This window comes from Convolutriloba macropyga, chromosome 13, assembly GCF_964194025.1.
Source record: "Convolutriloba macropyga chromosome 13, txConMacr16.3, whole genome shotgun sequence".
NCBI classification, from domain to species: domain Eukaryota; kingdom Metazoa; phylum Xenacoelomorpha; order Acoela; family Convolutidae; genus Convolutriloba; species Convolutriloba macropyga.
Window position 1 is genome coordinate 9,200,020 of NC_134480.1, and position 13,263 is coordinate 9,213,282.

At 35.8% G+C, this 13,263-nt stretch overlaps 1 protein-coding gene and 3 non-coding genes across 4 annotated transcripts in view; 3 read left to right on the plus strand and 1 right to left on the minus strand.

Annotated features, from left to right (window-relative positions):
• Positions 1-13,263, minus strand: part of LOC142352043 (dynein axonemal heavy chain 1-like) — a 234,705-nt gene that overhangs the window by 101,910 nt on the left and 119,532 nt on the right.
• Positions 407-478, plus strand: Trnaq-cug (transfer RNA glutamine (anticodon CUG)). The gene has a single exon. It is a non-coding gene; the product is annotated as a tRNA-Gln (tRNA).
• Positions 1,317-1,388, plus strand: Trnaq-cug (transfer RNA glutamine (anticodon CUG)). The gene has a single exon. It is a non-coding gene; the product is annotated as a tRNA-Gln (tRNA).
• On the plus strand, positions 2,475-2,546 carry Trnaq-cug (transfer RNA glutamine (anticodon CUG)). The gene has a single exon. It is a non-coding gene; the product is annotated as a tRNA-Gln (tRNA).

Genomic DNA, 13,263 nt, shown 5'->3' on the forward strand with positions numbered 1-13,263 from the left:
ATGGTCTAATGGTTAGCACCTTGGACTCTGGATCCAAAGATCCGAGTTCGAGTCTCGGTAGAACCTATAAATTTTAACTTTCCTGTTCTCTTCCAAAAGTGGAAAATGAGGGGTCAAAAGGACTCAAGTTTTAAAGATTGCAGTTTTGCGTGCCGGCTCAAGAGCTTGCAGGCAAAAAAACGAACACTCATCCGAAAATCTGAATTAGAAAAAACTGACATTGCTAATCGACAAACAGTTTGAGCTGATTTCTGCATCAAGAAAAAACATAGAAAAACTAAACAATTTCCGAAGAAAAGAAGTTCATTGACCGATAAAAGAATCAGTGAAAAAGTAACTGAAATGAGAAAACAATGCTTTAGAACCAGTTTAAGAAACATCTGCAAAATATTCCAGCCTTGTGTATGGTTCTATGGTGTAATGGTTAGCACATTGGGCTCTGAATCCAAAGATCCGAGTTCAAGTCTCGGTAGAACCTAAGAAAAAACAGCTTTCAATTTTAGCAAAGAGCGATCAACAGTCGTCTCATTTTTTTCAAAGATCCACCTCAATTTGAAAACAAAAAACAGAGGAAAAGCAACAGATCCTACTATCAGGACCCTGTTCTAAAAGAACGGTAACAATGATCTAAATCGTTTTGCATCTAAGTTCTTCTCGTTTTATACCCCTGACCAGAACGCTTAGCACTCTCAGTTACTGTGTAGCTGCAAAAATTACCAATTTTGCATGCATGCGGGCTCAATAGCCTTGAAGTTCACTTCGATTTCAAAAAAAATCTGAGTGAAAGCAACAGATCCTACTATCAGGATTATTTTTAAAAGAAAGTAAAATGAACTAAATCAAATTGCATCTGGATCTTCTCGTTTCGTACCCCTGACCAGAACGCTTGGCACTATCAGTTCATGAAAAGCTGCAAAAAGTTGTTATTTTTGCATGCAATTGGGCTCAATAGCTTTCATGCCAAAAACTAACACTCAAAACTGCATCTGACTTTGGAATTATCAGTATCACTGAAACGACAAACAATTTGAGCTGAATTCTGCAAAAAGAAAAAACAAAAAAAAATTAAACTATTTGCGAAAGGAAAAAATTTGAATGATAAAACAAAAAACTGTGAAAAACCTATTGAAATAAGTAGAAGACAGGTACATGATTCTATGGTGTAATGGCCAGCACCTTGAGTTGTGAATCTAAAGATCCGAGTTCAAGGCTTGCCAGAAACTATAAATTTTAACTTTCCTGTTCTCTTCGAAAAGTGGAAAATGAGGGGTCAAAAACATCTACAAACATCTGCAAATTATTCCAGCCTTGTGTATGGTTCTATGGTGTAATGGTTAGCACATTGGACTCTGAATCCAAATATCCGAGTTCAAGTCTCGGTAGAACCTAAGAAATAACAGCTTTCAATTTTAGCAAAGAGCGATCAACAGTCGTCTCATTTTTTTCAAAGATCCACCTCAATTTGAAAACAAAAAACAGAGGAAAAGCAACAGATCCTACTATCAGGACCCTGTTCTAAAAGAACGGTAACAATGATCTAAATCGTTTTGCATCTAAGTTCTTCTCGTTTTATACCCCTGACCAGAACGCTTAGCACTCTCAGTTACTGTGTAGCTGCAAAAATTACAAATTTTGCATGCAAGCGGGCTCAATAGCCTTAAAATTCACTTCGATTTCAAAAAAAAATCTGAGTGAAAGCAACAGATCTTACTATCAGGACTATTTTTAAAAGAAAGTAAAATGAACTAAATCAAATTGCATCTGGATCTTCTCGTTTCGTACCCCTGACCAGAACGCTTGGCACTATCAGTTCATGAAAAGCTGCAAAAAGTTGTTATTTTTGCATGCAATTGGGCTCAATAGCTTTCAAGCCAAAAACTAACACTCAAAACTGCATCTGACCTTGGAATTATCAGTATCACTGAAACGACAAACAATTTGAGCTGAATTCTGCAAAAAAAAAAACAAAAAAAAAATTAAACTATTTGCGAAAGGAAAAAATTGATTGATAAAACAAAAAACTGTGAAAAACCTATTGAAATAAAAAGAAGACAGGTACATGATTCTATAGTGTAATGGCCAGCACCTTGAGTTGTGAATCTAAAGATCCGAGTTCAAGGCTCGCTAGAAACTATAAATTTTAACTTTCCTGTTCTGTTACAAAAGTGGAAAATGAGGGGTCAAAACGTCTCAAGTTTCAAAGATTGCAGTTTTGCATGCTGGCTCAAGAGCTTGCAGGCAAAAAAAACGAACACTCAGACGAAAATCTAAATTAGAAAAAACTGACATTGCTAATCGATAAACAGTTTGAGCTGAATTCTGCATCAAGAAAAAACAGAGAAAAACTAAACAATTTCCGAAAGAAAGAAGTTCATTGACCGATAAAAGAATCAGTGAAAAAGTAACTGAAATGAGAAAACGATGCTTTAGAACCAGTTTAAGCAACATCCGCAATATATTCCAGCCTTGTTTATGGTTCTATGGTGTAATGGTTAGCACCTTGGACTCTGAATGCAAAGATCCGAGTTCAAGTCTCGGTAGAACCTATAAATTTTAACTTTCCTGTTCTCTTCCAAAAGTGGAAAATGAGGGGTCAGAAAGGTCTCAAGTTTTAAACATTGCAGTTTTGCATGCTGGCTCAAGAGCTTGCAGGCAAAAAAACGAACACTCAGACGAAAATCGTGAATTTGAAAAAACTGACATTGCTGAATCGACAAACAGTTTTAGCTGAATTCTGCATCTCGAAAAAACATAGAAAATCTGAGCAATTTCCGAAAGAAAGAAGTTAATTGACCGATAAAAAAATCAGTGAAAAAGTAACTGAAATGAGGGGAAAAAAGTGATTTAGAACTAGTTTAAGCAACATCTGCAAAATATACCAGCTCCAACTATGGTTCTATGGTGTAATGGTCAGCACCTTGGACTCTGAATCCAAAGATCCAAATTCAAGACGCGGTAGAACCTAAAAAATTCAGCTTTCAATTTTCAGCAAAGAGCGATCAACAGTCGTCTCAATTTTTAAAGATTCAACTCAATTTGAAAAGAAAACACAAAGGAAAAGCAACAGATCCTACTATCAGGACCCTGATTTAACAGAACGATAACACTGAACTAAATCATTTTGCATCTACGGTCTTCTCATTTTGTACCCCTGACCAGAACGCTTAGCACTCTCAGTTAATGAGTAGCTGCAAAACTAGATATTTTGCATGCAAGAGGGCTCAATAGCCTTCTGCAAAAAAACTAACACTCAAAAATATACTTTGGAAATATTAACATCGCTGAAAGGACAAAAAAACTGAGCTGAATGCTGCAAATAGAAACAAAAACAATTAAAAATTGAACTATTTTCGAAAGGACGTAAATAGATTGATAACACAAGATGTGAAAAACTTATTGAAATGAGTAGAAGACAGGTACAAGCTTCTATGGTAAAATGCCTAGCACCTTGAGTATAGAATCCAAAAATCCGAGTTCAGGGCTTGCTAGAACTTAAAAATTGCAGCGTTCCTGTTCTCTTCAAAAAGTGGAAAATAAGGGGTCAAAAAGGTCTCATTTAAAGACTGCAGTTTTGCATGCTCGCTCAAGAGCTTGCAGGCAAAAAAAAACTAACACTCAGAAGAAAATCTGAATATGAAAGTACCAACATTGCAGAATTGACAAAAACGTTTGAGCTCAATTCTGCGCCTAGAAAAAACATAGAAAAACAGAACAATTTCCCAAACAAAGAAGTTCATTGACCGAGAAAAGAATCAGTGAAAAAGTAACTGAAGTGAGAAAACAATGCTTTAGAACCAGTTAAGCAACATCTGCAAAACATTCCAGCCTTGTGTATGGTTCTATGGTGTAATGGTTGGCACCCTGGACTCTGAATCCAAAGATCTGAGTGCAAGTCTCGGTAGAACCTAAAAAATCAGCTTTCAATATTCAGCAAAGAGCGATCAACAGTCGTCTCAATTTTTAAATATTCACCTCAATTTGAAAAGAAAACACCCAGGAAAACCAAAATATCTTACTATCAGGGCCCTTTTTAACAGAACGGTAACACTGAACTAAATCATTTTGCATCTAAGGTCTTCTCCTTTGGTATCCCTGACCAGAACGCTTAGCAATCTCAGGTAATGAGTAGCTGCAAAAATTAGATATTTTGCATGCACGCGGGCTCAGAGCGTTTATGCAAAAAACTAACAATCAAAAATATCTGACTTTGGTAATAATAACATAGCTGAAACGACAAATAGATTGAGCTGAATTCTGCAAATAGAAAAAAACAATTAAAACACAAAACTATTTCCCAAAAGGAATTTATTTGATCGATAAAACAGAAAAAAAAATAAAGAAAAACCTATTTGAATGAGTAGCAGACATGTAAATGTTTCTATGGTATAATGGTTAGCACCTCGAGCTATGAATCTAAAGATCCCACTTCAAGTTTCCGTAGAACCTAAAAATTGCAGCTTTAAATTTCCGGTAAAGTGCGGTCAAAAGTCATCTCATTTCTTAAAGATTCACTTCGATTTGAAAAAAAATCTGAGTGAAAGCAACAGATCCTACTATCAGGACTATTTTTAAAAGAACGGTAACACCGAACTAAATCAAATTGTATCTGGATCTTTTCGTTTTGTACCCCTGACAAAAACCCTTGGCACTATCAGTTGATGAAAAGCTGCAAAAAAGTGTCATTTTTGCATGCCATTGGGCAACAATAGCTTTCATGCCAAAAAACTAACACTCAAAACTGCATCTGACTTTGAAAATATCAATATTATTGAAAGACAAACAATTTGAGCTGAATTCGGCAAAAAGAAAAAACAGGAAAATTTAAACTATTTCAAAAAGGAAATAAGTTGATTGATGAAACAAAAAACTGTGATAAACCTATTGAAATAAGTAGAAGACAGTCACATGATTATATGTTGTAATGGCCAGCACCTTGAGTTGTGAATCCAAAGATCCGAGTTCAATGCTTGCTAGAACCTAGAAGTTTTAGCTTTCCTGTTCTCTTCCAAAAGTGGAAAATAAGGGGTCAAAAAGGTCTCAAGTTTTAAAGATTGCAGTTTTGCATGCTGGCTCAAGACTTGCAAGCAAAAAAAACGAACACTCAGACGAAAATCTGAATTAGAAAAAACTGACATTGCTAATCGACAAACAGTTTGAGATGAATTCTGCATCTAGAAAAAACATAGAAAAACTAGACAATTTTCGAAAGAAAGAAGTTCATTGACCGATAAACGAATCAGTGAAAAAGTAACTGAAATGAGAAAACAATGCTTTAGAACCAGTTTAAGCAGCATCTGCAAAATATTCCAGCCTCGTGTATGGTTTTATGGTGTTAACGGTTAGCATCTTGGACGTGGTATCCAAAGATCCGAATTCAAGTCTCGGTAGAACCTAAAAAAAGCAGCTTTCAGTTTTCAGCAAAGAGCGATCAACAGTCGTCTAAACTTTTAAAGATTCACTTCAATTTGAAAAGAAAACACCGAGGAAAAGCAACAAATCCTACTATCAGGACCCTAATTTAAAAGAACAGTAACACTGAACTAAATCATTTTGCATCTAAGGTCTTCTCGCTCTGTACCCCTGACCAGAACGCTCAGCACTCTCAGTTAATGAGTAGCTGCAAAAATTAGTATTTTCTGCAGATAGAAACAAAAACAATTAAAAACCAAAACTATTTCCCAAAAGGAATTGATCGATAAAACCAAAAAAAAAGAAAAACCCATTGAAATGAGTGGCAGACAGGTAAATGTTTCTATGGTGCAATTACTAGCACCTTGAGTATAGAATCCAAAAATCCGAGTTCAAGGCTTGCTATAGAACCTAAAAATTGCAGCGTTCCTGCTCTCTTCCAAAAGTGGAAAATGAGGGGTCGAAAACGTCTCAAATTTTGAAGATTGCAATTTTTCATGCTGGCTCAAGCGCTTACAGTTAAAAAAAATAAACAATCAGAAGAAAATCTGACTCTGAATAAACTGACATTGCTGAATCGACAAAACATTTCAGCTCACTTCTGCATCAAGACAAAACATAGAAAACGTAAACAATTTCCCAAAAAAGAAGTTAATTGATCGATAAAACAATCAGTGAAAAATATACTGAAATGAGTAGAAACAAATTCTTTAGAACCAGTTTAAGCAACGTCTGCACAATATTCTAGCCTCGTCTAGGGTTCTATACAATGGTTAGAACCTTGGACTCTGAATCCAAAGACCCGAGTTCAACTCTCGGTAGGACCTAAAAAATTTACATTCAATTTTTTTTGTCCGACTCTGCAAGAAAACAGTGATCAAAAAGAGTCAGCTTAAAAACTTGCGCAGCAAAATATAACAGATACTAATATAGGGACCATTCGTGAAAGAACGAGAACGTTGAGCTAAATCATTTTCTACTTGGATCTTCTTTGTTTGTCCCCCTGACCAGTACGCTAAGCACTCTAAGTTATTGAGCAGATAAAGAAAACTAAAAGGTGAAATCTCTGCATGCAAGCGGCTTAATAGATTTCCTGAAAAAGCGAAAACTCAAGAAAATTGACATTGATAAAATTAACATAGCTGCAACGGAAAACAATTTAAGCTGAATTCTGCAAATAGAAAGGATAAAAAAAAACAAACTATTTCCGAAAGAAGTAAATAGATTGATAAAATAAACTGAAAAGTCTATTGAAATGAGTTAAAACAGACAAAAAATTCGAACTATTTCCGCAAGAAAGAATTAATTTAATCAAAAAACAAACTGTGAAAGACCTATTGAAATGAGTAGAAGCCAGGAAAATGCCAGGTTATATGATGTAATGTTTAGCACCTTGGACTGTGAAAAACCTATTGAAATGAGTAGAAGCCAGGCATATCCAGGTTATATGATCAAATGGTTAGCACCTTGGACCCTGCATCCAAAGCTCCGAGTTCAAATCTCGGTAGAACCTAATAAACTACATTGACTTCTTTCGTTATACTCTGCAGAAAGCTGTCAAGAAAAGTCTGGTTTAAAAAATCCTCTCCATTTCGAAAACTGCACTGAGAAAAACTCTACAGATGCTATTATAAGGGCAAATTGTAAAAGAACAAAACATTGAGCTAAATCATTATCTACCTGGATCTTCTTTGTTTGTCCCCCTGACTAGTGCGCGAAGCACTCTAAGTTGATGAGAATCTGCAAAAAAGTTGGCCTAATTTCATTTCAGCGGGCTCAAAAGCTTTCATGCAAAAACAAACTAAAAACTCAGACTTAACACCGCTGAAACGACAATATTAACACCGCTAAAACGACAAACAATCCAATATGTTAAAAACATGACAGTTCATAAGGCACCGTGTTTAACGAAACCGAAAATGCATGTTTAAGATTCCTCAGACAAGATTTTATAAGAACTATTGAAAAGCATGTTTAGGAGCTCTCGAGCAGCATGTTTAAGCGGACAGATTGCGAGAGGACAACGACGAAAAAAATTACTAGTAAAAGGTCAATGTCTGAAAAAGCGCAGACTACAAAGTATTAATTGACCCAAATGCAAAAAGAGTCAATGACCAAAAATCCAGCTCCCAAGAAATACACGCGCCGCAAAAAAAACAGGGATGCAAGAAAAGTCCTTCACCAAAAAAATGTCAATTAGAAATAGATCCAAGAAAGGGCATTGCTATTTTTTGCCTTTGAATTCTTTATATCTCGTTGACAATATGGTAGCTGCGAATGCATGAGGTTTAACTACTCCGTGTAATTGCTCTGAAACGATGTTTGTTGCAATTATATTAGCCCTGTTGGTCTTTCTTTATACGATTTTTCGCTTGGCCGAATTTTTCTCTGACCCATTTGACTTTTCGTCCTTAAAACGGGCTAAACATGTAGCGCCCAGCGGGCAATAAGATCCAATAGAGGCCTTTAGTAGCGTTTAGTAGGCCTTCAAGTGCCTATTAAGTTGTAGCTCCTGTGAAGACAATTTAAGGTTGAAGGGTCATTTTAGGAGTTTTTGAGCCCAAATTGTTGAATTTTCTGTCATTTTTCGAATTTTTTGTTGGACCACTCCAAAATTGAGGCTGGTAAAGGTTTTTTGCAAGACATAAGTACTTTTTATGACCTTTTTAACAGCTATCTGTGTTGGTACTGCAAACAAAAACACTCAAATTTATACTAATTTTTACAATTTTTGAATGTGAAAAGTTTTGTGAAAATTTTTGTCTTTTTTTCAGCCCCAGTTCAATGAAACTCATCTAGGGATTGATAAAAGGTTACTGCAACGCTTCTGGTGGCAATGTAATGGTTTTCAACGTTTTAGCATCACGCATTCTTGCATTTTTCTGGCATAACTTGCAATTTTTTTTTAATTTTTTGACATTTAGTGTCATTATTCAAGTTTTTCAAGTTTTGCAATTTTAAAAAATTTTGATTTTTTTTACAATTGTTAGATTTCTCCAGCCTCAAGAGCTAAAAAACCTCCTCTGGGGTTTGATAATAGGTTACTTTATAGTCTCTTGATGTAATGGAATGTTTTTCAAGAATTAAATATCACGAAATTTTGCTTTTTTAAAAAAAAAAACTTGCAATGTTTAATTTTTTTGAGCTTCATTGTCATTATTAAGAAAACCTCCTTTATGGTTTAATAATAAGTTACCGTAAAATTTCTATTTGCCATGGAATAGTTTCCAACCGTTTAACATCACAAATTTTAGCAGTTTTTTAAATGTTGCAATTTTTCTGAAACCGTTAGTGATTTCTTTAGGTTTCTCCAGCCTCAAGAGCCAAGGAACCTCCTCTAGGGTTTGATAATAGCTTACTGTATAGTTTCTAGACGAGCTCAACGTTTTTTGAAAATTTTTGAATCTTTTTGATTTTTCCATGCCCTTTTTGATTTTTTGATTTGATAAAATTTAAGTTTTTCAGACTTCGGAGAAATATTATCATGTTCCAAGTTTATTGATCTTCATGATCCACTGAAACTATTTAAGGCTCAAAATGGGCATACTGGATAGTCTTATTAGACAATGAAAAGGTTCTGAAGATATTAATATCACAAATTTCAGCAATATTTCGTTAATATATGCAATTTTCTTAAAAAAATTGAATATTTTTGACCTTTTCTGACTATAACAATCATTACTGGCCAACGAAACCTTTTAAGTCTTGAAGACGGGTTTTATGAAAGAACTCCAGGTACAAAAAATGGTTTTGAACATCTTTTCCACTGCGAAATCTAGAAACTTTTCTTTTATTTTTTTATATCAGATTTTATATGATTTAATTACTAATATGGCTAGAAAACCAGAAGTTGCTGAGTCGAATCTCATCCTGAAAAAGATTCCTAGCTCTCTCTCTCTCTCTCTCTCTCTCTGCCAGTTGGGGTTTCTTTACTTCTCTTTCTCCTTCACGTTTTATCTCTTACACTCTATCTCAAACGACGTTTGTAGCAATTATGTTAATCCTGTTGGTCCTTTTTTTCGTTTTCTCTTCATCAATTTTTCTTCAGACCCAATTGTCTTTTCGTTCTCAGAAACAGGATAAAGAGGTAGCTCCCAGTGAGTATTAAGTTCTCTCAGAGCCTTTTAGCTCATTTGTCTCCAAGTGTGCGAATCACAGAAACTGTTTTGGAGACTTATATTTACGTTGTGAAGGGTGCCTCTTAGAAATAGATGCCCACCCCACAAAAACCCCAACATCAGCACTCCACCAATCCCCCCGCCTGCACATCGTTCAGGCTGTAAGGGCCCCGTGCTGGAAAAGATCACCATCCCGCCATTGCCCCATCCACCACTGTTGCCCCGCCCCCCGCTGCGTTTACCTCACGCCCCTTCAATTAAGCTAAAGCTAGCCTCACTAAACAGTGGCTAGCTACTGAAGGAGTCAACGGCCCACAGGGGTGGTTGACTCCTTCAGTCAAGCTACTGTGGCTAGCTACGGAAGGAGTGAACCGTTTTATCATTTTTCGCTCACGACCGAATAATTTATCCGTTAATTGCTTTCCATCATAATTTCTTAGGCACAGTTTTTGGCTGGCACATCTGGATTTTTGATATACTTGTTTGATTTGTATTCACGATTTTCACCTTCCCATTTTCAAGCACTATTTTCACTTTTGAAAGTTAGGTGGAATGTGCACAAAGTTAAATTATTAACCAGTTTATCGGAGGCTCTCATATTGCTTTAAGATGCTTGAAGAAGTTTTTAGCTCACCACCAACGCAGGTTGCATTTATCCCCTACTTCTTTTCTAGCGTTTTTCAGTGGATGTTAGTCGGATGTTTCATTTTCATCAGGACAGAACACAAAACTTTCATTTATATAAAAAATTAGCAGTTTTGCTTAATCTTAATATTTGTTACGACTTCAACCATTTTTCTTATTTTTGCCAAATTTCTTTGATGAGTTCGCGATCGTATGCAATTTTTCAGTTCTCGGTAAATGTATCAAGGGAATTAATATTGGGATGCGCACATTTGTTGGTCCAACGTTTTTAGAACGTTCTTGAAAAATGTATAGATTGCTATTTAGATTGCTTTTATGGAACTCCTAGTTTGAGCTGAATTATGCAAATAGAAAAGACAAACCCTGCTGCGTTTACCTCACGCCCCTCTAATTGAACTAAAGGTAGCCTCACTAAACCCTGGCTAGCTACTGACGGATCCAACAGCTCGCAGCTCGTTGGAGAGCAATTCGCCCGACGTTAGTCGGTTATGTTTCAACTTTTGTGAAGTAGGTTTTGTTGGGGTCGGGAGTTTTACCATTTTTTGATCACGATCGAATGATTTATCCGTTAATTGCATTCCATCAAAATTTTTTAGGCAGTTTTTAGCTGGCATATCTGGATTTTTGATATACTTGTTTGATTTGTATTCACGATTTTCAGCTTCCCATTTTCAAGCACTATTTTTACTTTTGAAAGTGATGTGGAATGTGCACCAAGTTAAACTATTAAACAGTTTATCGGAGGCTTTCATATTGCTTTAAGATGCTTGAAGAAGTTTTTAGCTCACCACCAACGCAGGTTGCATTAAGCCCCTTACTTCTTTTCTAGGGTGTTTCTGTGGACGTTAGTCAGATGTTTCATTGTCATTAGAACAGAACACAAAACTTTCATTTTTATACAAAATTAGCAGTTTTGCTTAATCTTAACATTTGTTAAGATTGCACTCATTTTCCTTATTTTTGCCAAATTTTTTCAATGAGTTTGCGATCGTATGCAATTTTTCAGTTCTCGATAAATGTATCAAAGAAATTAATATTGGGATGCGCACATTTGTTGGTCCAAAGTTTTTAGAACGTTCTTGAAAAATGTATAGATTACTATTTAGATTGCTTTTATGGACCTGCTAGTTTGAGCTGAATTATGCAAATAGAAAAGACAAACCCTGCTGCGTTTACCTCACGCCCCTCTAATTGAACTAAAGGTCGCCTCACTAAACCGTGGCTAGCTACTGACGGATCCAACAGCTCGCAGCTCGTTGGAGAGCAATTCGCCCGACATTAGTCGGTTATGTTTCAACTTTTGTGAAGTAGGTTTTGTTGGGGTCGGGAGTTTTACCATTTTTTGATCACGATCGAATGATTTATCCGTTAATTGCATTCCATCAAAATTTTTTAGGCAGTTTTTAGCTGGCATATCTGGATTTTTGATATACTTGTTTGATTTGTATTCACGATTTTCAGCTTCCCATTTTCAAGCACTATTTTTACTTTTGAAAGTGATGTGGAATGTGCACCAAGTTAAACTATTAAACAGTTTATCGGAGGCTTTCATATTGCTTTAAGATGCTTGAAGAAGTTTTTAGCTCACCACCAACGCAGGTTGCATTAAGCCCCTTACTTCTTTTCTAGGGTGTTTCTGTGGACGTTAGTCAGATGTTTCATTGTCATTAGAACAGAACACAAAACTTTCATTTTTATACAAAATTAGCAGTTTTGCTTAATCTTAACATTTGTTAAGATTGCACTCATTTTCCTTATTTTTGCCAAATTTTTTCAATGAGTTTGCGATCGTATGCAATTTTTCAGTTCTCGATAAATGTATCAAAGAAATTAATATTGGGATGCGCACATTTGTTGGTCCAAAGTTTTTAGAACGTTCTTGAAAAATGTATAGATTGCTATTTAGATTGCTTTTATGGACCTGCTAGTTTGAGCTGAATTATGCAAATAGAAAAGACAAACCCTGCTGCGTTTACCTCACGCCCCTCTAATTGAACTAAAGGTCGCCTCACTAAACCGTGGCTAGCTACTGACGGATCCAACAGCTCGCAGCTCGTTGGAGAGCAATTCGCCCGACATTAGTCGGTTATGTTTCAACTTTTGTGAAGTAGGTTTTGTTGGGGTCGGGAGTTTTACCATTTTTCGATCAGGATCGAATGATTTATCCGTTAATTGCATTCCATCAAAATTTTGTAGGCAGTTTTTAGCTGGCATATCTGGATTTTTGATATACTTGTTTGATTTGTATTCACGATTTTCAGCTTCCCATTTTCAAGCACTATTTTTACTTTTGAAAGTGATGTGGAATGTGAACCAAGTTAAACTATTAAACAGTTTATCGGAGGCTCTCATATTGATTTAAGATGCTTGAAGAAGTTTTTAGCTCACCACCAACGCAGGTTGCATTTATCCCCTACTTCTTTTCTAGGGTTTTTCTGTGGATGTTAGTCGGATGTTTCATTTTCATCAGAATAGAACACAAAACTTTCATTTATATATAAAATTAGCAGTTTTGCTTAAACTTAACATTTGTTAAGATTGCACTCATTTTCCTTATTTTTGCCAAATTTTTTCAATGAGTTTGCGATCGTATGCAATTTTTCAGTTCTCAATAAATGTATCAATGAAATTAATATTGGGATGCGCACATTTGTTGGTCCATAGTTTTTAGAACGTTCTTGAAAAAAGTATGGATTGCTATTTAGATTGCTTTTATGGACCTGCTAAATTGAGCTGAATTATGCAAATAGAAAAGACGAACCCTGGTGCGTTTACCTCACGCCCCTTCAATTGAACTAAAGGTAGCCTCACTAAACCGTGGCTAGCTACTGACGGATCCAACAGCTCGCAGCTCGTTGGAGAGCAATTCGCCCGACGTTAGTCGGTTATGTTTCAACTTTTGTGAAGTACGTTTTGTTGGCGTCGGGAGTTTTACCATTTTTCGCTCACGATCTAAAAATTTATCCGTTAATTGCATTCCATCAAATTTTTTTAGGCAGTTTTTAGCTGGCATATCTGGATTTTTGATATACTTGTTTGATTTGTATTCACGATTTTCACCTTCCCATTTTCAAGCACTATTTTCACTTTT